At 41.5% G+C, this 25,733-nt stretch overlaps 1 protein-coding gene across 3 annotated transcripts in view; it reads right to left on the minus strand.

The window, feature by feature from the left end:
• Window positions 1-25,733, minus strand: part of PLEKHG4B (pleckstrin homology and RhoGEF domain containing G4B) — a 190,968-nt gene that overhangs the window by 150,706 nt on the left and 14,529 nt on the right. For all 3 annotated transcript variants that reach the window (XM_006114213.4, XM_006114212.4, XM_075921637.1), the window contains exon 2: window positions 4,772-4,841. The gene's annotated coding sequence lies outside the window, so the exon portion shown is untranslated. The remainder of the gene's footprint in view (window positions 1-4,771; window positions 4,842-25,733) is intronic.

Here is a 25,733-nt window from a genome sequence, read left to right on the forward strand (position 1 = left end):
TACAATATTTATTATGTATATAGTGCTTGCACATTAAGTCCTCTGCACAAATACAATCTAATGAGATCACAGTGACGTGGCTAGAGGCCAGTGGGAATGGCCAACAATTTAGATCAATAATCCCTCTAAAATGTATCTTTTTTCATGTGAAATCTGTATTAACCCACTGTCAAATTCATTCCAATTTAAACTGTCACATTCAAATGAGAACTGCATTCTTTAGATCTGATTCTCCCCTCCTATTGCTGGTGTAAAAGGAATACCATTGATTTCCCTGGCGTTACTCCCAAGTCACACCATAATCAGAAGAGAATCAGATTATTTTTACCCTATTGTAAATCATTTAAAAATCCTGAAGAACCACTAAGCCACCATCTTCTGGTGAATGGCATTTGAACCACTCCCCGTTACAGAGAAAAAGTGAGAGCTTTGTCTAAACATTTTTGTATATTAGGATTTATTAAATCTTTAGTTTCAATACCTTAACTGATCAATGCAGATCTCCCATAGTACACTGTTTATTGCAACGATCTACCCTAACAAGCAAAACTTAGCCAATTACAGAAATGCAGTAACAAAGTGGAAAATGGCATTATTTCTTAAGAGCTGAAAAGAACTTTCAGACTTGACAGCCACTAGAACAGTCCTTGGACTAAACAAACAAATCTGGGACCTAGAGACATTCAGATGAAAATTACCCCTATTTTCATGCTCTCCCACAGATGGGCACTAAACAAGAAAACCCTGAGATTTATTTGGATTTGTGAAGTGATTGATGTCAGCTTTCTTTTCTCACCCTACAGTAGCAAGTTGGTTCATTGGTTCCAAAATGGGAAAAGGACAAGAGAGCCCTTAACTCCCCTCACTATTTTCTCACCTTGACATTCAGGGCCAAATTCTGACCTTAGTTACATGGATGTAAATCAGGAGCAACCCTGTGGCCTTAAACAAGAGGCACTTCAGATTTACTCACTGACATGAAAATCTGGCCCATAGAATGCAAAACGTAACCATTTCCCCAAATAGCATATCTGAAGCATATCTGAAAATCGCAACCTTGACCATCAGAAATGCTGCACGTAGGCCACAGAGATCAGGCCAAATAAGAGTGTGAAATACTTGAAAAGGGGTGTGTGAGAATGTAATGATACAAACACACACCCAAATAATTTTTAAAAGCAATACCAAAAAAACCCCCCAAAAATATTATAGCAATGTAGTAAAGCATTGAGCCACAAAAAAGTCAAATTCAAAGATAAGATGATGATAATTGTGGTGAGCTTTCCTTCTTCTTTGCATCTTCCTGCAGGTTTTACTGTGGAAAGGAGTGATCCCATCCTTGGAGTGGAATTAGAATTTTGTAGCTGTCTCATCTCTAATTGTGGATACAAGTGACTACAAGAGACTTAGAACTTTTTACAGAGGCTGCCCGGATTCCCTAGATTCCCAGGAGCAATTCAGGCTATTCACCTATCTATTCCCTCAAAGAGATGAAGAAATGGCTTCCACCTCCTACTCTCTGGTCAGAGTAGCAAAGCTACTGTCGGGAGGTTGGCAGGGCAGCTAACTATTTACTGCTGAAACAGGCCGACAGTAAATTCCTATGCCTCAGAGCAAGGAGGAAGCAGGGGCGTAACTGCAGCTCAGATGTCTGTCACTGAATCACTATGCCTTCCTCCTGAGTTGATGCACCCTTTTCTCAAAGCCGTATCAGAATCCCCAAAGTAGCTCTCGAACAGGAGTATTAGTTGAACTTTGATGAAGTATAGCCAGTGAATCATAATACAAAATTCCATGTGGTTCAAAGTAGTTGGAACAATTTCAAACAAATTTGTAAAAGCCTGAAATATGGAGTGCCCAAAAGTAAATACAAAGGAGTTTTCATCCCTTGCTTCTCTTTCTAGTAGTGACATGTTTTTACTAAAGCTCTTGCTAATCTCTTTATTAGCTTCTCTTATTTCTAGGTTTATTGGTTTCCTAGCACTCCCATGTTGTCTTTAGCATTTTTCTTTCAGGTCTCAGTACTGCCCCGATTTCTCTCTAGAAGTCAAGGAGTGAAAAAGGCCCAGCGTGGGAGGCTTCTGTTGCAGGTATGTCAGAGATTCACAAACAGTTCATTTTTGGCAATGCTGTTTTGAGAACAGGAAAATGCAAAAATTGTTAAAACTTTAATGTGGGTCTTGGAAAAGCAGTTGTTTAATCTGCAAACCATCTTTCTAGTTCTATTTTATATCTAGCCTTGCAGTCATAAATATATATCCAAATCAGATCTTACCACCAATCAGTTTTGTACAAGAAAAGGGATACTAGATGTCAAGAAAAGCACAGATAATTCCTCCCTCCCTGAAAGAAATACACATTTCTTGAAAAATATGCACAGACTAAGTTAATCTAAAACATTCTCTCCATCTGTGCAGTTGAGTATGTGATGTTGGAGTTCATATATATGTAAATACACCACCCACCCTCACACAGCCTTTTGACATTTTATTTCACACTTTTGAATTCAAACAGAGAAATATTTGTATTGTATTTATTTCCAAGATACTATCATGCGATTTCCTATAGTGAAGAACCTAGCAGATTACAGCAGCCAGAATATTCACAAAATAATTGTCAGATCATTATGTAATGCAGGGCTACTCAACTTTGGGGCCACAATGCTACACACAGCATGTGCCGAGGGCCACAACTTAAGTGTGGTTGCATATACAGGCAGTCCCCAGGTTACATGGATCCGACTTACATCAGATCCCTACTTACAAACGGGGTGAGGCAACCCCGCACTAGCTGCTTCCCCCCAGCAGACCAGGGAGACGCGGAGCGGCTTTTCTCAGCAGACACCTCAGCTTGAGAATAAATGACTGAGGGAAGTGAGGTGGGAGAGAATAAAACTGAGCTCTGGAGAAATGTTTGGCTAGAGTTTGCCCTACAATATGTACCAGTTCCGACTTACATACAAATTCAACTTAAGAACAAACCTACAGTCCCTATCGTGTACGTAACCCGGGGATTGCCTGTACAGGCAAATATATGCAAATAGCTTCTTTCACACTGACAGGCATGAATACAAAGATTAAGGCAAGGCTACATAATACGCAGGGCCCATTTAAGTCAGTTCTGCTGATATTAATAAAATGCAATATTTACCTGATTTCCACCCATATGACAGCACTTTTAATGAGCAATGACAATCCAGGAATGTAACTGCTAAAATATATATCAACAGAAGACCATTATATTGACTTGCCATTGTGGAGCGTGTTCCCAGCGGAGGTCATGTTCAAAGCATCCCAACTGCAGGCCACATGGTGAGCCCCGCGTAAACCCAAACTGCACCACGGGCCACAAACCAACGGGCTGTGGGCTGCATGCGGCCCGTGTGTTGAGTAGCCCTCATCTAATGGGTACCCAGTGTACTGTAGGAAACTAATGGGTAGCCTCAGTTCACTTGTTAGTGGGCAAACATCCAGGTCACCATTAGCACTCCTCATGGCAGCCTCAGAAAAGGCCCTAAGAACTAGATGGAGAGAGAAGACGACTAAACTATTTTAACCGTTCTAAGAAAAACTTAAACAACAAATGGTCTGGTAGCACTTTATATACTAACAAAACATGTAGATCAGGATCTACTGGTAGATCTTGGAGCCTTTGACAGGTGATCCTGAGAAGTTTGACCAGGAGGCTATCAAGTGCTGGCACTTCATCTACCCCACTCAGTACTGCCGTGCTGCCACTTCCCGCTACTTTGGAGGTGCCCCTCATCCTTGGGAGCCTCCTGTTTGCTGTGCAGAGCATGGGAAGAAGAAGAAGGGGGGTGCTAATGTCAGGGTGCCCCTACCTCCACTCTGTACTCCATCTCCATAGAGCAGAGGGGCACAGGGATGGAGAGAGTTTGCTGGCAGCTTTCAGGAGTGGTGCAAGGCCAGGGTAGGGGTGAGCCTGCCTTAGCCCCCTGCACCACCACCTGTGGTAAGCAGTGCATAGCTGGAGCCTGCATTCTGAACATGAACCCCTAATGCACCCCAAATCCCTGTCCACAGCCTGATAAAAGTGAGTGAGGATGGGGGAGGGAGGATGGAGTGAGCAGGGGCAGGGCCTTGAAGAAGGGGTGGGAAGGAGGCAGGGGAAGGGTGTTTGGGTTTGAGGTAGATCCTGAATTGCAGTTTAATTCAAAAACTGATCTCATGCTTAAAAAGGCTGGAGACCACAGATGTAGATGGTATCATGAGCTTTCGTGAAGAAGTGGGCTGTGCCCACGAAAGCTCATGGTACCATCTACATGTTTTATTAGTCTATAAAATGCTACCAGACCATTTGTTGTTGTTTAAGTTTATCCTGTACAGACTAACTCGGCTACCCCCTGAAGTGTTCTAAGAAAAGTGGTTCCTGCCAGATCAAGTTTGATATATTTCTCAGAGCTGTGAAGAGAATATTTAAGAATTGGACAGTACCAAAAAAGATGACAAAGCTATTCCTACCTCTTTCTTTGCCTGATCTCATTTTTTGAGATACTGTTCTTTTTTGACAATTATACTAAAATTGGAGAACTAGGTGATATCCCATCTTTGATACTCCCAGGATGTAGGCTTATTAGAGGAAAAATTAATCGTTTATGTTCATGTTCAAAAAGAAGTTGTCACTTTGTAGCAGAGCATAAGTATTTCCTTCACCTATTCCTGGGCACATTTCAGGAACATTAGGCACATTTCAGGAACACAAGAGGTACAATAATAAAACATCCTAATTGTTACATGAGTCATCCTCTTACCTTTGGAATTCGTCTGGACGCTCTCTCTCGCTCTCCCTCAAACTAATATTGTTTTTCTTCTTCTTTTAGTCTGAAAGATACAAACAAGACAGAAGCAAACATTATGCCAACCAGGAAGACTCTCAAAGCCTCAAAAACAATTTGGATAAAATTCCTTTCAGATGTTCAAAACTATTTTCAGAACACAGCAGTTATACCTCTCAAAGAGCCTTTTTCTGTCAAGATGTCCTACTTCTGTACAACAAATCACTCGACTTAGGGGCTTGGTTAGAAATGATGTGTAGCTCTTCTCCAAGTCCTGACAGATTCATGGAGACAAGACCCACTCTGAGAACCCTGGCACATCCCCTTCCTGCTCTGTGGCAGCTCAGCTCTAGTGAGCTTCCTGATCCTCCCTTGATCAAAAGTAATACAAACTTGGGCTGCATAGCAATTTCTGCTTTATCTCTGCAAAGTTGGGAGGGGGTGACTTCCCATTTCTATGATGAAAACTCCATTGGCTCCCAGAAAAAAGGAGAGGTGTGCCATGGAAGCAGCAAACACTTTTGTGTTGTGCAGGGGAGCTGCGGGTACCGGAGCTGTGTGTCCGGGGGCAGGAGGGAGAGGGAGTGGAGGGGCTCCGTCAGACTGTCTGATGAAGGAGGGAGAAATTATTTGGATGCACAGCAATAAATGGAATCCCCTCATTTCACTACAGGTGGGTATAAACACTTGGGCCTTTTTAGAGTTTGCATTTATACATTTCACAATTCAGATTTTTCTAAGAACACGTCATCAGGTGAGCCACAGCACATACTCAGATCTGATGACTTGTCCCAATTTTCCATAAACAGGTCTTACCTTCTGCTCTAATTTACATCCCAGGGATCTGACTGGATCCAAGAGCTTAAAGGAACTTTTGCACCCCTTCTCCTGGGCTGAGATTAACACCCTTTGTCCATAGCTTATATTTCTAAGTTCCCTTAAGTATAAAATAAATCATATAGCTAGTAGCCAGTTAGATAAAGTGTCTGCCTCCTATTTCAGAAGTAAAATTGAGTTCAGATCCTAAAACTAGGTAGTGTGTTTCTCCCCATCAATGTAATTTTAAGAGTTTTAACCTTTTAGCTGTCATCAGAAGGGGACTTAGAAGCATGTTTATTTCATATTTCACATTCTCTGAGGGATATATTGAATTCTGAAAAGTATGAGTTCACAGACAGCTCTTCAGAAAAAAAAAATCATAAAATTGGAAGGGAGGACTGACCAAAGTCCATTTTCAAATTCACACACTTTCTTACACGAGTGAAAGAATAGGCCTTCTTACTCAGGTAAAACTTCTACTAAAGTCAAACAGCAACTTTGCTTGAGTGAGAAGTCCCGAATCTGGATCCAAGTCAATGAGCCTGGATCACAAGTTGCTTGCACATTGTGTAATTGTGTAAAATGAAAAGTATACAACATCACCTAATCAGAATGTTAGCTTTGTACTTAGCACAGATGTAAGAGACTACACAAAGGTGCAAGGCAGTAGAAAACCCGTCACAAGTGGCTTATCTGAAATCATCTGGCCTTATTCTTCAAGGAAAATTAATATGGCACATTCTATTTCAATCTAATGTTCATAGTGCCCTGTACTCTCTGACATAAGTATGTACACAGCGTGGGCATGACTGTGTAACAAAGTGGAGTGCCAACTGTGAGATTCAGAGTACCATCATCTTGTACTGACATCCTAACAGCCCTAAACCTTTTAAAACCTAGTTAGTTTTAAGTAAGCTGAATGAAAAGAGAATCTACATAGTGCTTGTGAAGTGGAACACTTTATTTTTTAAAACACATGGATAACTAAAAAGCAGTGGCAGCATTTTATCAAAACTTCCTCCTAAAATTAAACTTTGGAGCTGAAACCAAGAACAGGAAATTTCAACTCCAACTCCCATCCCTATTCCACAGATGGAGATTGGGGGTGGGGAGACGCACAGGAGTGTTACATCCCCAAACTGCAGTGCCAGAGTTGGGCAGTCCCAAGGGCAGCTTCCTTCCCTCCTTCTCTCCCCCAGCTTCGCCCCTTCCCTGAAGTCCCTCCCCCGGATCAGGTCAGAGGCTGAAAGCTGGAGCTGGGCAGTGCAGAGAATCTGCTGCTCTGGTGTTATGGAGCAGGCAGGGGTGCCGACTAATTTGTTGGGCCCCTGAGTGGAATGGGGGGGAAGGGGCTCCGCACTCCCAGAAGGGGCCTCAGGCAGAAGAGATGGGGATGGGGCCTTCAGTACCACTTGTAATTCACTTCAGTTCTCCTTCCTCCACTCTTTCCAAGGCAGCCCTTGGTGTTCCGGGGGCAATTTAAAGACCTGGGGCTCTAGATACCAGTGTTGCCTTGTGAATGGCTGGGCCCCAGAGCAACTGTCCCCTTTGTGGCCTCCCCTCATCGGCAGGTACTCGCCTTTCTCTTGCTGGTGCCCGGGGCTGTGACTGCTCCTCAGCCTCCAAACTCCTGACAGCTTGTGCAGGTGTAAAGTGCCACCAGGTGGAAACCTTGGTCCAGAGCCAGCAGAGCCCTTGAGGAGCAGCCACAGGGAGAGTTGGGGGAGTAGCAAGAGGCGGCCCTCTTTGCACATAGCCCATAGCTATCTCCTCCCTACATCCTGAACTACACCCCTCTCTGTACACAGCCCCTAGCTATCCCCTGCCTACATCCTGAGTGGTTTCCAACTTTCCAAGCTGAGCCTCCCCCTTTGAGTTATGATTTTTGATTGCACCACGCCCCCTCCTCCCACAAGGCTGGTGGCCTGCTGAAGTGAGTCGAGGGTGGAGGTGGTACTCTCTCTCTCTGGACCCCATCATGAGAAGCTGGCCCAAGCACAAAATAGAAGTCAAGCTATGCCTATGTCCAAGGCTGCTGTTCCTCCCATCCCAGGGACTGGAGTCCAGATCTCCAAGTCCCCCACACTGTCTGGGCCCTGAATTTTTTTTAATAGCAAGTTGACATGGGGGGGGGGGGGGGACACTCAGACACAAAGATTGAAATCCCTGGGAAAAATGCTTTCTACATCAAAGAGGTTTTTCCACCCCTTCAAGTGGCAGTAGTTTGGTAGGTGCAACTATATTTAACCTAATTTTTAGGCATAAACCAAGCTTAAGAGGAGCTGCTTAGAACACAATATAGGTTTCCTCCTTCGCTACAACAATATCTGCCATTATAATACTGCTCAATAATTTAAACAACCTTTAATTTTCTGTTTAATAGTGAAAATATTTTTCTTAACAAAGTGTCAGATTGTGTTCCTTTTAAAATGCACTGAAAATGGGGCTTTCAGACACACCTATGTGGTACCTGTGCCTAAAGGGCAAATTCCCCGCTGTAATACATTCTTGTCTACTGACACTTGAAGAGTTAAACCCTGTAATTGTCTTGTCATTTCATCATTGGATTCTTGTAATCAGAAATGAAAACCAAAGTGCATCCTCCTCAGAAAATAAGGTTTTAGACTTTTCTTTTAAATGGAAGACCAAAATATCAGATTAAACCACAATAAATGGTCTCATCCATGCAGTTTTCCTATCTGTGGTTCAACCTGAATCGCGCTTACCCATAGCACAGCTTAGAAAGTGTTTTCTTACGATAAAGTGGATTTGTAGTCAACAGAAAACGTTGCTTTTAAAGAACGAAAAAGTCAAAATTGTATCACTACCTGCACATTTCTATGATATTATATCTTTAAGAAAAATAAAAACTGCTTTAAAATAAAGTGCTGCTTTAAGTGTTTGATTGGCTAAAGTATTATAATCTTACATGAAATAAGACTGTTAGTTGAACAGATGCTTCATCTCGGTTGGATATACTAAAAATATTTTAAATTATTGTAAATTATTATTCTTTTCAGAAGACACCCCAGGATTAGCTGTTGTCCAAATGCTGTTTTTGCCATTTGAATAAATGATTATTTCATTTCATCCACAATACAGTAGCTATCCCTGTCGTAACTTCCCTTAGATACAAAGAAACCAAGCACTGTTTGGTGGCTTGCTAGTTTTACTTGTCCAGAGTCCATCTCCTTTCCACTCTTAGAAACTTTCTACCAAAGATTTTTTTCAGTGGGACAGTGTTAACCACATTCTTTTCGTGTCTCTTGCAATGGACTTGTATTTAGATTTTTAAGCGTTGCATTTTAGAATGTTTCTAGAGTAAGAGATGCAGTGACAGACACTATTGTCTATTTCTATTCTAATTCCTATCTGCCCCATGCTCTGCAATCAGTTCAGAACAGCCAATGCATGCATATAATGAAAAAATACTCTTGTTTAAATCCAGACATTTATACTCAATTAGAACAGATATCTTAGACCAGTGCAGCACAGCCAACAGCCTCCGTAGGCCCATGCGCAAGATGTGGGGGCAGCTCCCCATTCCCGTAAGGGGCAGGGCTAGGGCAGCCAGCCCTTAATACTATCTAGAGAGTGGGCTTGGGACACCTCGGCTGCTATAGTAGAGATGGTGGCCTAGAGTTCTAGGCCCCTTTGAAGCGCCAGGCCCGAGGGCAATTGCCCTCCCCTGGTGTCAGGCCTGGATCAGCAGTTAGCAAACTGGGGTTGGGATCCCTAAGTAAATTGTGACCTCAATTCAATGGGGTCACCAGGGCTGGCATAGACTTGCTGGGGCCCAGGGCTGAAGCCCGAGCCCCACCGCACAGGGCCAAAATCAAAGCCTGAAGGCTTCAATCTTTGGCAGCAGGGCTCAGGTTGCAGGGCTCCTGGTTGAGGCTGAAGCCCATGGCTGCAGCTTCGGACGCCTCCCACCTGGAGCAGTGGGGCTCAGGCTTTGTCTCCCATCCCACCCAGGGCATTGGGACTCAGGCAGGCTCAGGCTTCAATCCCCTCTTCTGATGTCATGTAGTAATTTTTGTTACCAGAAGGGGATTACAGTACAGTGAAGTTTGAGAACCACCATCTAAGTCCAAAAATAAAAATTAAGTGTTTTTTAAACCGGAACCTCACACAAGAAGGGGTATGTCATTTTGACGTACAAGTCTCATCAATTGTGGAACTTCAGTATTCCTGTAAGTAGACATGTCTTGCATGAAAGATTTGAATTATTACTTATAACACTGTGAATTGACACTCCGCAGACAAGTACAGTAAAACTCCATTAGTCCGGCATCCAATGCTCCGGGACTCCTGATAGTCTGGCACCATCAGGAACCCGGAAGTGCTGGGGCAGCCGGACAGGCTTCCCCCATTCAGCTGCTGCTGAAACCGACCAGCAGCTGAATCGAGGAAGCCGGGAGCAGAGCAGCTGGGGTGCTGCTGGGTTGATCTCATAGCGCTGCCCCTCGGGGCTGCGGGACCAACCCGGCAGCACCCCAGCTGCTCTATTGCAGGTATCCCCGATTCAGCTGCTGCTGAAACTGACCAGCAGCGGCTGAATCAGGGACGGCTGGGGCAGAGCCGGACTATCGTAAGGGGGGGCTATGAGGAGTCTGGGGTGGCATCCCCTCCCACCCCATTGCAGACCCCTCATAGCCCCCCCTTCTGATAGTCCATCATATTTGATAATCCGGCACCTCCTGGGTCCTAAAGGTGCCAGATTATCGGAAGTTTACTGTACAAGGAAACTGTCTATATTCAAGAAATCTATGGTCTAAGAGTCCAAATCTACCAATTCCTCTACATGCTGACTTATTTCACTTACATAAGTAGTCTTAATCAGATCAGGCTCTAAATTAATCCAGTATTAATTGTTATTCACCTTATAGGAATAAACATGAAAAAAATAATCAGAATTATCTGAGAATCTTTCATTTTATGCCAGAATTTTCTCAAGGATAAAATGTTGACTTTTAAGAACAAACGGTTAATGAGTGGAGGATACTTTCTGATGAACTTTCCATGAAACACAAACACATAAGAGCAATTATTGTGCACTAATATAGCAACTTCCATTCAAGACCAGGTCTATATTCAACAGTTAAGTCAACTCAGATACATTGCTCACCTTTTTTAAAAATAATCCACAACTCTGAGCAAGACAGTTAAGACAACCTAACTGCTAGAATAAGAATGGTTCTGCTAATGTAGCTACCACCTCTCAGGGAGGTGGATTACTTACCTGAACCCTCCCATTGCTCTAGCGAGTATCCATGGAAGCACTATAGTGCTGGAGCTGTGCTGCTATAGTGTTTCAAGTGTAAAAAAGCCCCAAGACTCTCAAAAGAGACTTACAAACACTGAGTAAGTTGCACAACACTCTTCCAAGTATTATTCCCATTGTCAGAGAAACAAAATAAGGGATTAAAATTGTAACTTACAAAAAGACCAAAGCAAGGTAGTAGCACCACAAAACTGGGACAGGAGCTGAAAAACCCTACACGTGCCAACACACAGTCTCATGCACTACACATTCCCTTCCCCTATATATGCTGTTGGATTATCTGCTACATGAGTTCAAAGAAAATATATGGATTTCAATTGAACCAATCAGGATGGAGTACATGTTGACTTTGGAAGCAGTCAACACAACTTTTTTGCGCATGTCTTAGCCAATCACAACCATGGATTTCCTTCTTTCTATGGACAAAAATATATTGGCCTCCAGATCACTAGATTCATCTACATAGCCACAAATTATGTAATACCATCATTTATACTTTGATATTTTTATGATATTATTTATGTGATATTTTAGCCATTTTAAAGAAACTGCTATTTCAATAGTATTAATATTTCTCTGTACATATAAAATACAGGAAACTAATGTGTAGAGTACTTGTGTCAGCAAAATTATCTATACATTGTACACATTTTGGTGTACTATGCAAACTTAAGTCCTGGGGACTAATTATGTCTGTAAGGTGAGCCACATTTGGCCCTAATGAAAAAACAACTACTCTTATTTATTCATCTTCTCTTTTGCAGTAGCTACAAAACCAAGCCCACACAGACCATTTAATAAAGAATTAGATTAAGTTTACATCTATTGTTTCTTATTGGAGACATATTGAGAAACCACATGCTGTTTTCTAAAAAAAGTTATGTAGCATCCAGAACAGATGGTGTTTAAGTATTTAAACATCTAGTATTCAGTATCACTGTAATCCACACACCTATTAGTAAAATTAGAAACCTGATGTAAAGTTCCCCTGCTTCTTCATTTTCCCAGTGGTTAACATTTTCAATTATGTATGATATGTCAGTAAAATGGAGAACATCTGTAACTTAGTGGCATGCAGGGCTAAACAACACATGCAAAAGACAAACGGACTGATTCACCATTTCATTTGCTCCCTTTTATATTGAGGGAACTCCCTTAATTTTGGTGAAATTATATCCTTTTTACATTGGTGTAACAGTACAGAATCAGACCCACTCACTTACTTACAAAGTTAAGATTATTTTAAAACTATAGCACTTCTTCCATAGATTTGTCTTTGGATATGGTTCTTAAAAAGTTCTGTGATTACAAATACATTTCTATTCTTAAATCAAAGGGTTTTTTTAATCAAATTTGTTTGGATAACCTTTCTAAAAATCTTAAACATGAATATACCTGTATCAAAAGATTGCTAAAAGGAGTAGGTATTTCTGCCAATTCCCCCAACTTAACTACAGATTTAATTACAGAAAACAATTTAGGTTCATTCATTACCAAAGGACCAGTTGACAGCTACAAGGAGCTGAATATTTTTAACAAAAGCAATACACATAATAGTTCTTTGTTCTCCAACAGAACATAGTTTAGATGTTGGAGTGGGCAATAATATTAAAAAGAATTAGCCAGTGTATATTTTCGTCTGACAACTACAATGGAAAATTTTGTAGAACTAATGTAAGCAGGTCAAAAAAAACAGCTTTTAAGCAATTACATTTTTTCTCTAGTTTTGTCTTTGTATAATTTTCTATGGTTTTTTTAAGCCCAGAGCAAAGACCAACATGTTGAAAAGATTTCTTTTAGGCTCGTCACACTGAAAGCTCAAATTCTTTAAAAGTAGCCACTGAAGTATTGAGAGGTTACTAATGCTCTTTTCAACTATTCAGTGCATGTTTGAGAAAGAAAGGGTAGTTTTACTTCTATGTGCAAGATTTCCAGGTTGTGTAAATAGGCATAGCTCTGCAGAATTTAGTGAAACTATACTAGACTACACCACTTGAGGAATTGGTTCACATACTTCATATTATCTGATGCCACAAATGAGTCTCTACATTCATATAATAAATTATCCAAGCGCACAACAGGAAATGGAAGTGTCTAGGAAGCATTAAGTCACAGATATCCAAAAGCTAGATGAGAAAAAAAGATAACTGGTGCCATCCTGGGGAAATGTACAAAGAAATTCAAATTCTTACAACTTAGGAGAGAGAGTGTCAGCCTAAAGAAAAAAGCAGCCCAGGCAGGCAAAGCAAATTTCTCTTGTGACTGAAGATAATTTACTTCAACAGGTCACCACCGAAAGACTTGTAACAGAATAAGGGTCTGACTCAGTGAGGCAGTCATATCCTTAGAAATACAGAGTGTCATAGTGGGGCTTTAGACAATGCCAGAGGCACACACTCAAAAGTGAAAAGCCTTTGAATAAGAAGCACATTGGGCAAGTAGGAAGACCTGAAAAATGAAGCATGAGGACTCATGAGTAGGGGAGTGAAAATACAGGCCAATGTAAAAAAGTTGGATGAGCAACAGTCACAATCTATTCCTTGACCTCAATAATTGCCTGAAAACAGATAATTCAGAGTCATAATGTTAAGGTTTGACAATTATACAGACAGGCAATGGAACAGCAGTGGCTGATAGGACAAAATCCATAGGATTTTTCTTTTCACGTTTTTTTCAGTGAACCAAAGAGAAAAAGTATGAAGCAGGCATGCCGGGCTATGAAAGACAGGCATCTAGAAAACAGAATTGTTACTGGCACTTGTCACTATTTTATATTCCACAAAGCTGAGGGATTTCTGCTACCTAGCAAGTATCTCTCAGTTCCCTGTGGATCAAAGTATTTGGAATTGTAAAGCCTAGGGTGAAACCCTGGATGCAGAAATCACATGAAGTTGCCAACTTTATGCCTCTACAAAGTTGTGTGGCTCACCATTAAAAGGACTCACATTCCAAAAAAAATTAGAAGATATCCATGAGAAAACTAGAACACAAAGATAATTGAATGAAATGGTTGAGAAATTAAAAAGAAGCAAAATAAATGTGAGAAAGGAAAGAAGCACAGCTCATGAGCTAAAAGTGCCTTCATCACTATAGGAAACAGATATTCATGGCTCAAATATGGCCTGGGATCAAGTGAGCATTGCTGAGATCAGCAAAACATTTTGGGACTAGGAAGTCTCTATAAGGTGCTCAAAAGTCCTTCTGATAGAATGTTATGTCTTCTGAATTTGAAGGATGCACTTTACTTTTGTAAATTAAAATGATTATATATAAAAGTAGTCTTTATAAAAATATACACATTCCCTGTATGTTTGTTGCTGTTATTGTTATTTTAGTGCTTAGTGGTGACATTAAGCACAAGGTAACATGTCATAGTTGGGCTAAGAAAGAAAATGCAGGTAATACTTATAGGTCAGCAGGGTCAAATTTGGCTCTCAACCACACAATGCAACAGAGTTTAAAAAATGGAAATTACATAGGCGTGATGGTAGGATTTTAGCTCTGCACTCCTGATACAAAGAACACTTTGTCCTCACCTGTTTGTATGAATTACAAACTCAATCCCACTCCCCTCCTCAACAAATACCCACCTTACCAGACCATTTGTTGTTTTTTAATTTTATCCTGTACAGACTAACTCAGCTATCCCCTGAAGCTTCTGAACTTATAAACACTCAACTTCTTCCAGACTCACATTTATTTCAGTTCTTCTTTCTCTAGCTCCTCTGTTTAACTGAGAAGACAAATTTTCACTGTCAAATAGAAATCATTGAAGCATCTGGACATCATGTAGCAGCATCCACTCAATGGCACAATAACTGAAGTTATTTTCCATCATGATGGAAAGACAGGGAATCAAGAAGAGATTTAGTAGCTTGTGCATTTACAATCTTCCCCGTAGAAAAAAAAAGGCAATGCCCAGGATCCCCAAACTTCATCCCTTCTCTGGATGTCTTATATGCCATTTATGAAATTTGTTTACAGTAATCATTATTGCACCCATTAAGGAGATATTTAAGGCAACAGTTCAAAGATGCCAAATATAATATTTGTCCATTTTCTAATTTGATGTTTTGCTGACTAACAGATTTGTCACTAGAGCTGGATTTTTAAACTCTCACTTCCCCCCGCCCCCAAATGTTTTTTTCATTCACTGGCAATTTTGGAAAGTTTTTTAAAAAGTCAATTTTGGCTCAGACCAAATAAAGTTTTCAAAGTTAAATAAACTAGGGTCAAGTGAAACATTTTGTTTTGATTTTTAACTATTTGTAAGTAATTTGGAATTTTTAAACATAAAAGGAAAAATTTAAACAATGTTTTAAAAAGCTATTTATTTGTTTTGTGTTAAAACAAGCAATTCACCAAAACCAACACAAATTTGTGAAATGTGTTAGTGTGGTTGAATCTGCATTTTTCACTGAAAAATGTTGCTCATCTCCAATTGCTACTCCTGCTTGAAAGAGCTTTTAGGGCTACATATCACTTTTTACACTGGACATATCGTAAATGCACCATCAATTTATCTTATTAAGTCTTTCCTAATTCATCTGTTTGTTTTTCTATTTCCTGGTGGCATGGGGGGAGTTAACAGTGAAGCTTACCTGCTCTAGCTTGTTGAACTATTCTGTCTTTTTGACTAGACCTCAAGGGCATTTACACAGTTATTTGACAGACACAATGAAAATAAAGAAACATATACAAGCCTCACCAACTCCTTGAGCCCTTCCTCATCTTTGTAATGCACCCACACTGAGACTCATAGTTTGGTCCTAACAACCCTGGAGAAAACAGATGGGAAGACCACTGTAATGGTCAGTCAGACCACTCCAGGGAGATATGGGTTAAACCCAGCCCTGGGAGAGTGTTGGGACTGTAGGCCAATCAGAAAAGGGCTAGAGACAGCCAATTAGGATCCGACTAGGCACTACAGGAAGAGCTCCTGGGGAAGAGAAGTTCACACACTTTTGCTCCAGCTATGGAGCAGGAAGGACCTGGTTGTGTGGTAGGCTAGTGAGGATAAGGGAGACAGAGCAGCACTGGGGAAGGGAGGGTAGAACTGCGTAGCTCTGGCCAAGGCAAACTCCTAAGATGAGGCCTTGTTCTTCAGGCATGAGAAGGACTAGGGCTCCAGGGAGGCCGCCAAGGTTGGAGAAGTCAGCAGGTCCACACCCTCTTGGCAATGAATAGCTGTTTCAGACTGCAGTTTGCTCCTTAAGCAGGGGTTACATGACAAATGGGTTACTGAGGAAAAGTGGTTATAGGGGTTGAGATTCCCTGAACTGATAGACAAATCCACTGTGGCAACTACAAGTAATTGCCCACGTGGAAAAGTAGCTTAAGGATTCAACTTTCTATATATCTTTGCCAACAGGCTTTTCTAATTTTCTTTATTTATTATAAATGTTGTATTAAAAGAACATTTAGTATATTATTTTGTTGTTATAGTCTAGAACAAGTCTTTCCTCTGGAATGTAATTTAGTTTTTGACACTATTCAACCTACTTTTAGATCAGTTTTAAAACTTACTGATCAACTATAACTGTATGCTAAACATAATCATTCACTGTGCATTACTTTGGGTGCAAATCTGTACATTCCTTACACAAGCAAAATGTTTGCTGATATGTCAGGGTATTTACTGTATTTTGGTTGCCCAAGGCATGCAGGATGAAGCCCACAATCACCACATCATAGCCTTAAAACAGTGTGATATGCAAAAGGCTTAGATGTATTTCAGTTTGACAAGAAAGGGTAGTTAATAAAACTCTTCAGAAACATATATATCTCAAATTGTTATGCTGCTTAATACATTAAAAAAAAATCAAATCCAGCAGTGTGGGTGTGAGTTTCCTGTTTCCACTGAATGTCAAAACTCCTCCTGGGACCAAACAAACAAACAACATTAAAAAAAACACGATTGGACGGGGGATGGGGAGACTCCACTAAAATATAAGTACAAATATTTGACACATGTGCCAATTAGATATTTATAAAAGATTTTGTTATGCCAACAATATACTTTAGGGTTCATAATCCAATGACAAAGTTATTTTTCACTGAAAGCTGTATCTTAATCTGATCCTGTAGCAATAGGAACTGTGAATCATTACGAAGTTCCCTTTCTCTTCCTCCCGTAGGTTTTTATTCATACCATAGCTCAGAACAGGCTAATCTGTTGGTCCTGACTGAGGAAAGATGTTCAATTTTGTACACGCAGTAAATTCTGTAATAAACCTAGCTCTTTTCATTGTTATGACAGCGCTTTTCCTAATCCAATAAGAATGTCTAAAAGGAATGTAGAATAGTGATAGAAATGTAGCCGTGTTAGTCTGGTGTAGCTGAAACAAAATACAGGACTATGTAGCACTTTAAAGACTAACAAGATGGTTTATTAAAGCTCATCATATAATAAACCATCTTGTTAGTCTTTAAAGTGCTACATAGACCTGTATTTTGTTAAAAGGAATGTGACTCTCAACCCATAATTCACATCTATTATCTCAGGTTTTCAAAATGTGACTCACAGTTTATCTAAATGGTCAGCCATCTTTTTTGTAAGGGAGGGGATAAGAGACAGTTATTTTACACCAGTAAGTTACATAGATTCAAATTATTTCAGTCTGATGTCTGTAAAGTGTATTAGACTAACCATTGTTCCTAATTGTACTGAATATGTTGCAATGACACTTGTACCTGGGTAAAATTCAGAGCACTGCAGAGGGCCTGTAGAATATCATCATTCCTTAAGCCCATTCATATAATTTTGATTGGTAAAATATACATTTGCCAGTGGCTTGCAACATTGTACAGGACTGGGATAGGTTGGATTTGAAACCTTAAGAGTTACGGTGTACCTGGTAGTTGTTACCACTACTAGATTTTTTTTTTTAATCACCAGAAGAAACAAATGAAAAATGTATAAAATGTTAATAGAAAAAAAAGTGTTGTCTGTTGAAAACCTAATTCAGACTGCTTGGAGGAGGAACAGATCGGACTCTGGGTTTAAGGTTAAAAGCATATGGAGAAAGAGAGCTATTTTTATAGAGTATCATAAAGGGAACTGTTAATCTCCATATTGAAACTGAAATAAGTGTCAATATGTTGCCCAAGTTACCATGAATAGCTCAGTAGCCACATATGAAAATATGCATCTTTGATCTTAAAAAAATGTCAAATATTTCTCTTTACAGCAAGAGGAGATATCAGCTTGTTTTCTCTCATCTTTCTGAAACCAGGACTTATGCATCTCAATTTTGTACCAAAATCCTCTGGAGAAATATTTAAAATGTAACAGGAAACAGTACTGTAGATTTCCTATTCAGGCACAACAGCAGCTATTGCTTCTAAGCACACAAAACTCAGAACTCATTACACCACCCCCATTTATTCTGAGTAATGCCGCAACTTGCAAGTCTTTGCTACTGAGAAGACTTACACCAAACCAAACACTCAGACAGAAAGAGAAGAATGCAATAGCACCTGTCTACAGCCCAGCCCATCCAAGTGGTGTTACATCACACAGAAGTGAGGCATCCCAGGAAGCTGAGTGAAGGCTTTTCACAACACCCAGATCAACCAAGTTCCCACCAGCAATTCTTGAGAACGTACCACTGATGTCCAAGGAATGTCAGTGCTCAAGGGACAGGTCTGGGACATTGGATATAGTTTAGAGCAACTACAGGATAGCACCAGTCCTCGGTACTAAAAAAGTTTTGGCATGGGGAGTATGCTGATTTAGATAACCTTCTCCAAGAAAAGACCCCTCCTCAGCATAGTGCTCTTGATGGCCAGGTGGGCTGGAAGAGCCAGAAGAAGATTAAGAACAGGATTTTTGAGGCACAACGTATCCTTCCAGGTTTAATTAGCTGTGATAACTGAGACTCAAAAGAAACATTTGTCTCTGCTTAAAATACCAGGACATTGTCATGTCCATGTTGTTTAAGGGGGTAATTGCATGGTTGCAGTATAATAAGCCTCTTGAAATGGGAGAAGGATAGTGACCCAAATGTCAAATGTACAGCAAGTTGCCTAACCATCCCTATAGCTGCTGACATGGGTTGGGAGCCTGGGAACAAACAGGTTTTCAGTTTGTATCTTAAGGGGTTTGTTCATCCAGTCTGCTTCTTACAAAACGGTGCAAGGGTGTCCCAAATGTAGTGATCAGCACAGGACCCATTTTTACTGAGAAAGTTCTAGGTCTCTTCAGATAGGCGGTGGCAGCCAATATTTTCAGAGGGAGAAAAACATTGCTCCCCTAGAGGGAGAGAGATCCTATTTAGTCTTAATATGGGTTGGGATTTACTGTTAGATGTCTGAGGAGACTACAGTTGCCTCTTTGAAAAAGGCTGTCCAGTAGGCTTCAGAGGCTATGTCTACACTACCAAGATATTTCAAAGTAAGTTATTTGGAAATAACTCCCAAAATAACCACTTTGAAAAAAGCTTATTCCTCTTCACAAGCTGGAGTTGTTATTTTTGAAATAACAAGCCCATTATTTCAAAACAACAGGCTTAGTAGTGTGGATGTTTGCTTTGTTATTTGGAAATAAGGGGCGTTGCCTTGGGCCTTGCGCTTTCATGGCCCCACGCTGCCCGGTGCCTGCCCGCTAGGCTGCTCACTCACTGCCATGGCTGGGAGCCACCCGGCCACATGGTGCAGCCAACCACAACATGCTGCCTTGGGCCCCGCAAACTTTTTGGCCAGGCCTGACCATGGTCTCAGTTCATATTGTGCCCTTAATGGCTGCTTGACACGATTCATCAAGAAATGGCTGCTAATTGCACTGCTGTCCCCATTCCACCACTCCTTTTGCCTCACCCTAGCATTTTCCACAGGAATATATGGTTTATAGTCAAAATATTTCCTAACCCAGGACTCTATGGTAAGGGATGCCACCCAGGGCTCTCGGTGATATCACTTGTTCGATCACATTACACATCTCTCTTTCTTAAAAAAAAGTGTTAGCGATGGGATTAATGGTATACAGGCAGCCAGCAGGTCTCTGGTCTGCAGTGCTCATATCACAGACTGATATGTGAATGGCTATTACCAAAACCATGAGGGAGAAGAAACACCCTGAGACAAAGGATTAAAGAGCCTGGGTTAGCAGCCACAGCTGATCTTCACAGAAGCAGATGATGTCCAGGGATCCAATTCCTTCTTTATCTTTTTTAAATACAGCCATTCCTAGGAGCAGGTGTCCAAAAAAATGCATGGATCTAGGCAGTGGAATTAGGATGCCAGAGGGCCCAGAAATCTACTCAGTGGTTTCTGAGGTGGCTAAAAGGGAAGTGCCTCTTTCTGCAGATGGACGAGATGTGATGTTATCTGATTAGAGTATGACCATGCAAAATCATTGTTCCTACTATTGTTTTATAACTGCAACAAATCTTATCCAAAGTGTGATGCATGGCCAAAATAGGTTAAGCAGCTTGCAGGCTAAATGACCTAGATTCAACCTTTAGATACAGGTTAGAAAAGTATGTAAATGGATCATTAAGGCCAGTCCATGCTAGATGGGCTAGAAGATTGAAAAGCAAACCTTACTGTTAGAAAATAGAAGTGATACTAATTGTATGCGTGCGCTTATATATTGTTAAATGTTAGATATGAAAGCAGATAGTTCCTATCACTATAGCTATTGATTCAGACATCAAAAGGAAATATTGTCATTTAAAACAAGCTGTAAAGATATGTAATACTGTATTCATCTCTTTCAAAGATATTGCAAATCACCCAAGAATGGTGGAAAATGGGCAACTGCCTCATGTTAATCTATATAGTTAATTACTGATGAAGCTTAGGAAATAGAACTATTTCAAAATCTTGATGATTGCCTACTGTGTGCCCAAGGATTTTGAGCTGTTAAGGGAAGGCCTAGAACTGTATAAAATCCCTTGGATATTGATCCTTTTAAAACTCAGATCTGCTTAAGCTTCATTGGGATGAGTTTAAGTCTCAATTTTGAGATCTCCATTCCTCAGCTACTTCATCCTATATATGTACATTGGACTATAACCTACGGAGTAACCCTGAAAGAACTCTTGACAACTACAAAGCTCACCAGGCTTATCGGTTAATCATGTAAACGACTGTTCACTAACATGCCTAATGCTGATGTAGAGAGATAGAGGCACCTGCACAGATACATGAAATTAAACTCTCTCATCATTTGTGCTTTTAGAGAATGATGGAGAAAATAATAGAATTTGTACTGAAAACCTTACACCAACAAAAGTGAAACCCATTCCTGTACCAAGATTAATAGACCTATGCGTTCAAATACACAATGCAGGTCCCAGGTTAAAGATAGAAAACATGTAAATATTTCTGCTGTTGGAGACTGCAGAACGTAATACAAATACATGAAAATTCTAGATACAAACATTAATAAAGAAAAAATATTTTTCAACATGAAGGGCAGTGCAGTGCTTTAAAAAATGAATTTGCCAGATTAAACAGCAATTTATGTTATGATTATTGCTTTTGAATTCTTACTTAAACATTTTTACATTTTAAAAGCAATATATTTCTCCACAAATATTGCACCTCATTTAAAGTGGTCTTTTTATGTTGCATTGTAGAGAGTAAATCTAAACAAAAACTTAAAAACAATGTAAATTATTCTAACCATTGGAATGACCCTAATTACCCTACATTTCCAGTTCAGTCCTGCTTAAGAGCCACAATGCTGCTTTTTTTGGGGGGAGGGGGGGAGTAACTAACTAGAGACATTATTGTGACACTCCGGGGTACATTTTGCCATTATTTACCAAACTTTCCTTTTAAATAAAAGGTACTCACTGACCTAATTCATTATTATTTTGCTAATGGCCCTGTATCTGAGCTTGTGGTCCAATCAGCATCACTACTATAAAACAGTAACAATTAGACTGATGGCTCTTTATCATTATAATAAATTACTTGACTGAGTATACAGCAGTTCATGCAGAAAGGAAAGCTACTGATTGAGTAACTATAAGCCGTGGTAAACTAGCATAAGGAAGGCCATTATCTTTGTTTCAGTACTATAAATATTTATTGTTAATGAAAATAATTGATAACACTTATGTTGATGGACTTTAAAAAAAAACATGCTGTGATTCCCATAATTTGCTAAAATATCCACAGTAAAGATGGTTAAATGTTAACAGGGAAGACATACAGCTATTAAGGAATGATAGCTTTGTGTATTTGGTTTAGTGGTTTGAGCAGGAAATAATTACATTTATCCTGAGTTAAAAGCACCATAATATTCCTAAAGATTTTCAGCCATTTCAGTAGGGTTCACAAATATGGGTCAGATCCTGCTTCCAATGAAGATACTGGAAACAGTGCAATTGACATGAATGGGGGGGAGATGGAGTAGGCTCATACAGCCAGTCCATCACTAATGCACACAGTGCTAACAAGTCTGCCTAATTCAGAGGAGGCCACAGCAATGAGATATTGCATTTTGAGCTACATTGGTATATAAGAGCAGACTAGGATTAACCTTTTGTTGGCCCCCATGGGGAATAACTGTAATAGACAGGGGAGGGAGTAATCCCTGGAGGGAGGCAGGAGTTGGGGAGCAAGAAAAGCTGCACCCCCACCCCGACCCAGAGCAGTGCAGAGCTAGTAAGTACCTCTCTGTGGAGGACTTGGGTCCATCTCCATCTGAGCTGTAGCTCCCCCAGAGAGCAGCAGCTGCTCTTCCCACCCTCCTGGCAGGAAGCTGACTCAGTGTCCTGTCACCAGTGTCTTAAGGGCAAGTGACCATGGATGGGAGGATAGAAGGCAGAAAGGAGATGGTTGTGAGTAGATCAGAGGCAGGAAAAAGGCAAGCCAGGTTCCAGCTCTCCCCCCTCCTTTCCTATGGAGTGTCTGAGTGGCAACCATAATGGGCCCCATCCTAATGTGGCACCACTGTAAACCCAATAGCATATAAGAGAGGGAGGTCCTGGGCAGGTCATCCTCCATGGAAACACCTTGATTTTCCTAGCACCCCCACTTTCACCTTTGGTTTGAAGTATCTTATGTTGATACTTCACAGCTATTGCACATCTCCTACGCTTTGCCTTAGACTACCGCTCTAAACTATCTCCCACTTTCATAAGGTTAAAAATAGAGGGTTCTTTTACTTGTCATAGTTCGGCTACATACATAATTTAGGTACAGCAGTTGGAACAATCCTCTTTACAGTGACTTTACAGTGACCTCAGACAGACTGCACCTGAGGTTGTGGAAAGAGGGGAACTGCCAGCATTGTTTTCCAGAACAAAAGCACCATGCTAACTTATAGGGCTTTAAACTTGCATTAATGCTCAAGCTTATAAACACGGAATAAGATGTAGTAAGGATAACATCATGCTCAAGACAATGAGTCAATACTACTCTGTTTCATTCAATCGGTGAAACATAAGACCAAGGTGTCTGCAAGCCACTGCAAGTTTTTAATCAAAAATGTTAAACATTTTTTCAGGAACCAAAGTTAAGTTTTTCCTCCAAAACTGTAAAGAATTGTCTAAATAATAATCAGTAATCTAAACTCTTTTGCCCCTAACCCCTGTGTTTCTTGTGCTGTCATGTTCTTTAGACTATTCCAGTGACTTCTGGAGTTGCAGTAATACAAATTCAGTGATCAAGAGAGCTTCCAACTATGGTACAACACAGACATCAAATTTAATATGTACACCCATTGTTTTCTAAATGCCTCTTTTTTTCCCCTGAGAATCAAACTAAAAGAAAGTCAGAGAGAAAGAAATACTTCTAACAACTGTACAGTATTAGCTGAGTGTAAGAAGATCAAGTGATGGGTAACGTTAGCTTCAAATTACTTCTGTAAAGTTTTTCATCCAGCCTTTTAAAATTGTGAAATGTAAGGCCGGGTCCACATTAGGACAAAAATCTGTGTTTTTCTGTGATTAAAATGCAACACTGAAGTTGTTTCTCTAGCCAACTGATACCTACATATACAGGCAGTCCCCAAGTTACGCAGATCCAACTTATGTCAGATCCGCACTTACGAACGGGGCTTTTCTCGCCCCGGAACTCAAGGGCGGCGGGACCACCCAGACGCGCAGTGGTCCCGCCACCGCGTCCTCCGGGGCGAGAAAAGCTGCTCCAGGTGTCGCTGCGGCTTTGCTCGGGGTGTCCCTGGTCTGCTGAAGACTCCTCCCAGCAGACCAGGGACACCCCTAGCAGACCAGGGAGACCCGGAGCAAAGCCTTGGAGGCGCGGAACCCCGCCGCCTCTGCGACTTTGCTCTGGGTGTCCCTGGTCTGCTGGGGACCCCCCCCCAGCAGACCAGGGACACCCGGAGCAAAGCCTTGGAGGTGCGGAACCCCGCTGCCTCCACGGCTTTGCTCCGGGTCTCCCTGGTCTGCTGGGGGGGGGGGCGCAGCTAATGCGCCCCGCCCCCCACGAGCAGACCACGCTTTTGTTGTGGACGCCTGGGGTAGAGCAGCTGGGGTGCTGCCGGGTTGGTCCTTGGGGGACCTACCTGGCAGTGCCCCAGCTCTTCTGTCCCAGGCTCCAGATTCAGCCACTGTTAAAACTGATCAGTGGCTGATTCCAGGAAGCTGGGGGCAGAGCAACTCTGCCTCGGGCTTCCTGTAGTCAGCCCCTGGTCAGTTTCAGCAGCAGCGGCGGCTGAATCTGGAGCCAGTTCCGAGTTACGTACAAATTCAACTTAAGAACAAACCTATAGTCCCTATCGTGTATGTAACCCGGGGACTGCCTGTATTGTGAACACAATGTTTTATTCAAGTACAGTAGAACCCCATTTATCAGAGATGCCATTATCCAGCTCTTCATATTAACCAAACCAGCAGCTGCTAATGGCTGATGGCACTATGACTCAGCAAGCCATCCCAGGCAGCTGAGGTTCAGTTGTCAGTGCTGTGCAGAGCTGACTGGTTGAGGCACGCCCCGACTCCAGATTAAAATCATGGATAGAAAGGGTTTTGCCAATTTTCCTGATTGGATAATAAAAAAATTGGAATAATCTGGCCCTGGTCCCAATTAGATTGGATAAATGGGGTTCCACTGTAAATGTAAAGCACATTCAAAATAAAGCACAAGTTGGGGAGGTTGCACACACTAAATAAGTGACACTGGTTCTTTCACCAAGAGGTTTTTTTTTCCACAAAAATGTAAAAACTAAAGGTTCGCTGTGAAAATGAAAAATATGCTTTTTTCCTTGGAAAACTGATTTCTAGGACCCGTGCTGATCACATAAATCAAATTGCCTCACACTTCTGCCTCCACGTGTTCTGGTTTTCAACTTAAGTTTATTCTGCAATCAGGATGTAGAAATAGAATTTTTCTTCACTAGTTTGTTTCTGGAGATGGAGAAGCAAATGGATGATTTTGGATAAAGTTACTGGCTACTTGCATAGTTCCAAAATAGTCCATCATTCTCATGGACCAGTGGTCCCCAACCATGGCGGGGCCCCCCCATAACCGCATTCCAGGGGCCGGCGCTCTCCCCTCAAGCGCCGCGCGCCCGGGGCCGGCGCTGGCGCTCTCTCCCCCCCCCCCCCATGTGCTGCGGGGGGGTCAATCCGCGGCGCCCCCGGGCCGGTGCTCACCATGCGCCACACGCCCGGGGCCGGCTCCGGCACTGCGCATGCGCCACGTGCCCGGGGCCAGGCCAGCCCTGAGCACTTGGCGGGCGCCGCCATGGCGCCCGCGGGCACCGTGTTGGGGACCACGGTCATGGACACTGGTTTGGGAGATAGACTTACAGCATCTTTTGCTTCAGGGAGTGACATTAGCCTCTCATCTTCTACAAAATGTAACAGTGGTGCAAATAGCAAAAAACCTATCCTGGCTGAAGGTCATAAAGTTATG

The sequence above is a fragment of the Pelodiscus sinensis genome, chromosome 2 (genome assembly GCF_049634645.1).
Source record: "Pelodiscus sinensis isolate JC-2024 chromosome 2, ASM4963464v1, whole genome shotgun sequence".
Classification (NCBI taxonomy): Eukaryota; Metazoa; Chordata; order Testudines; family Trionychidae; genus Pelodiscus; species Pelodiscus sinensis.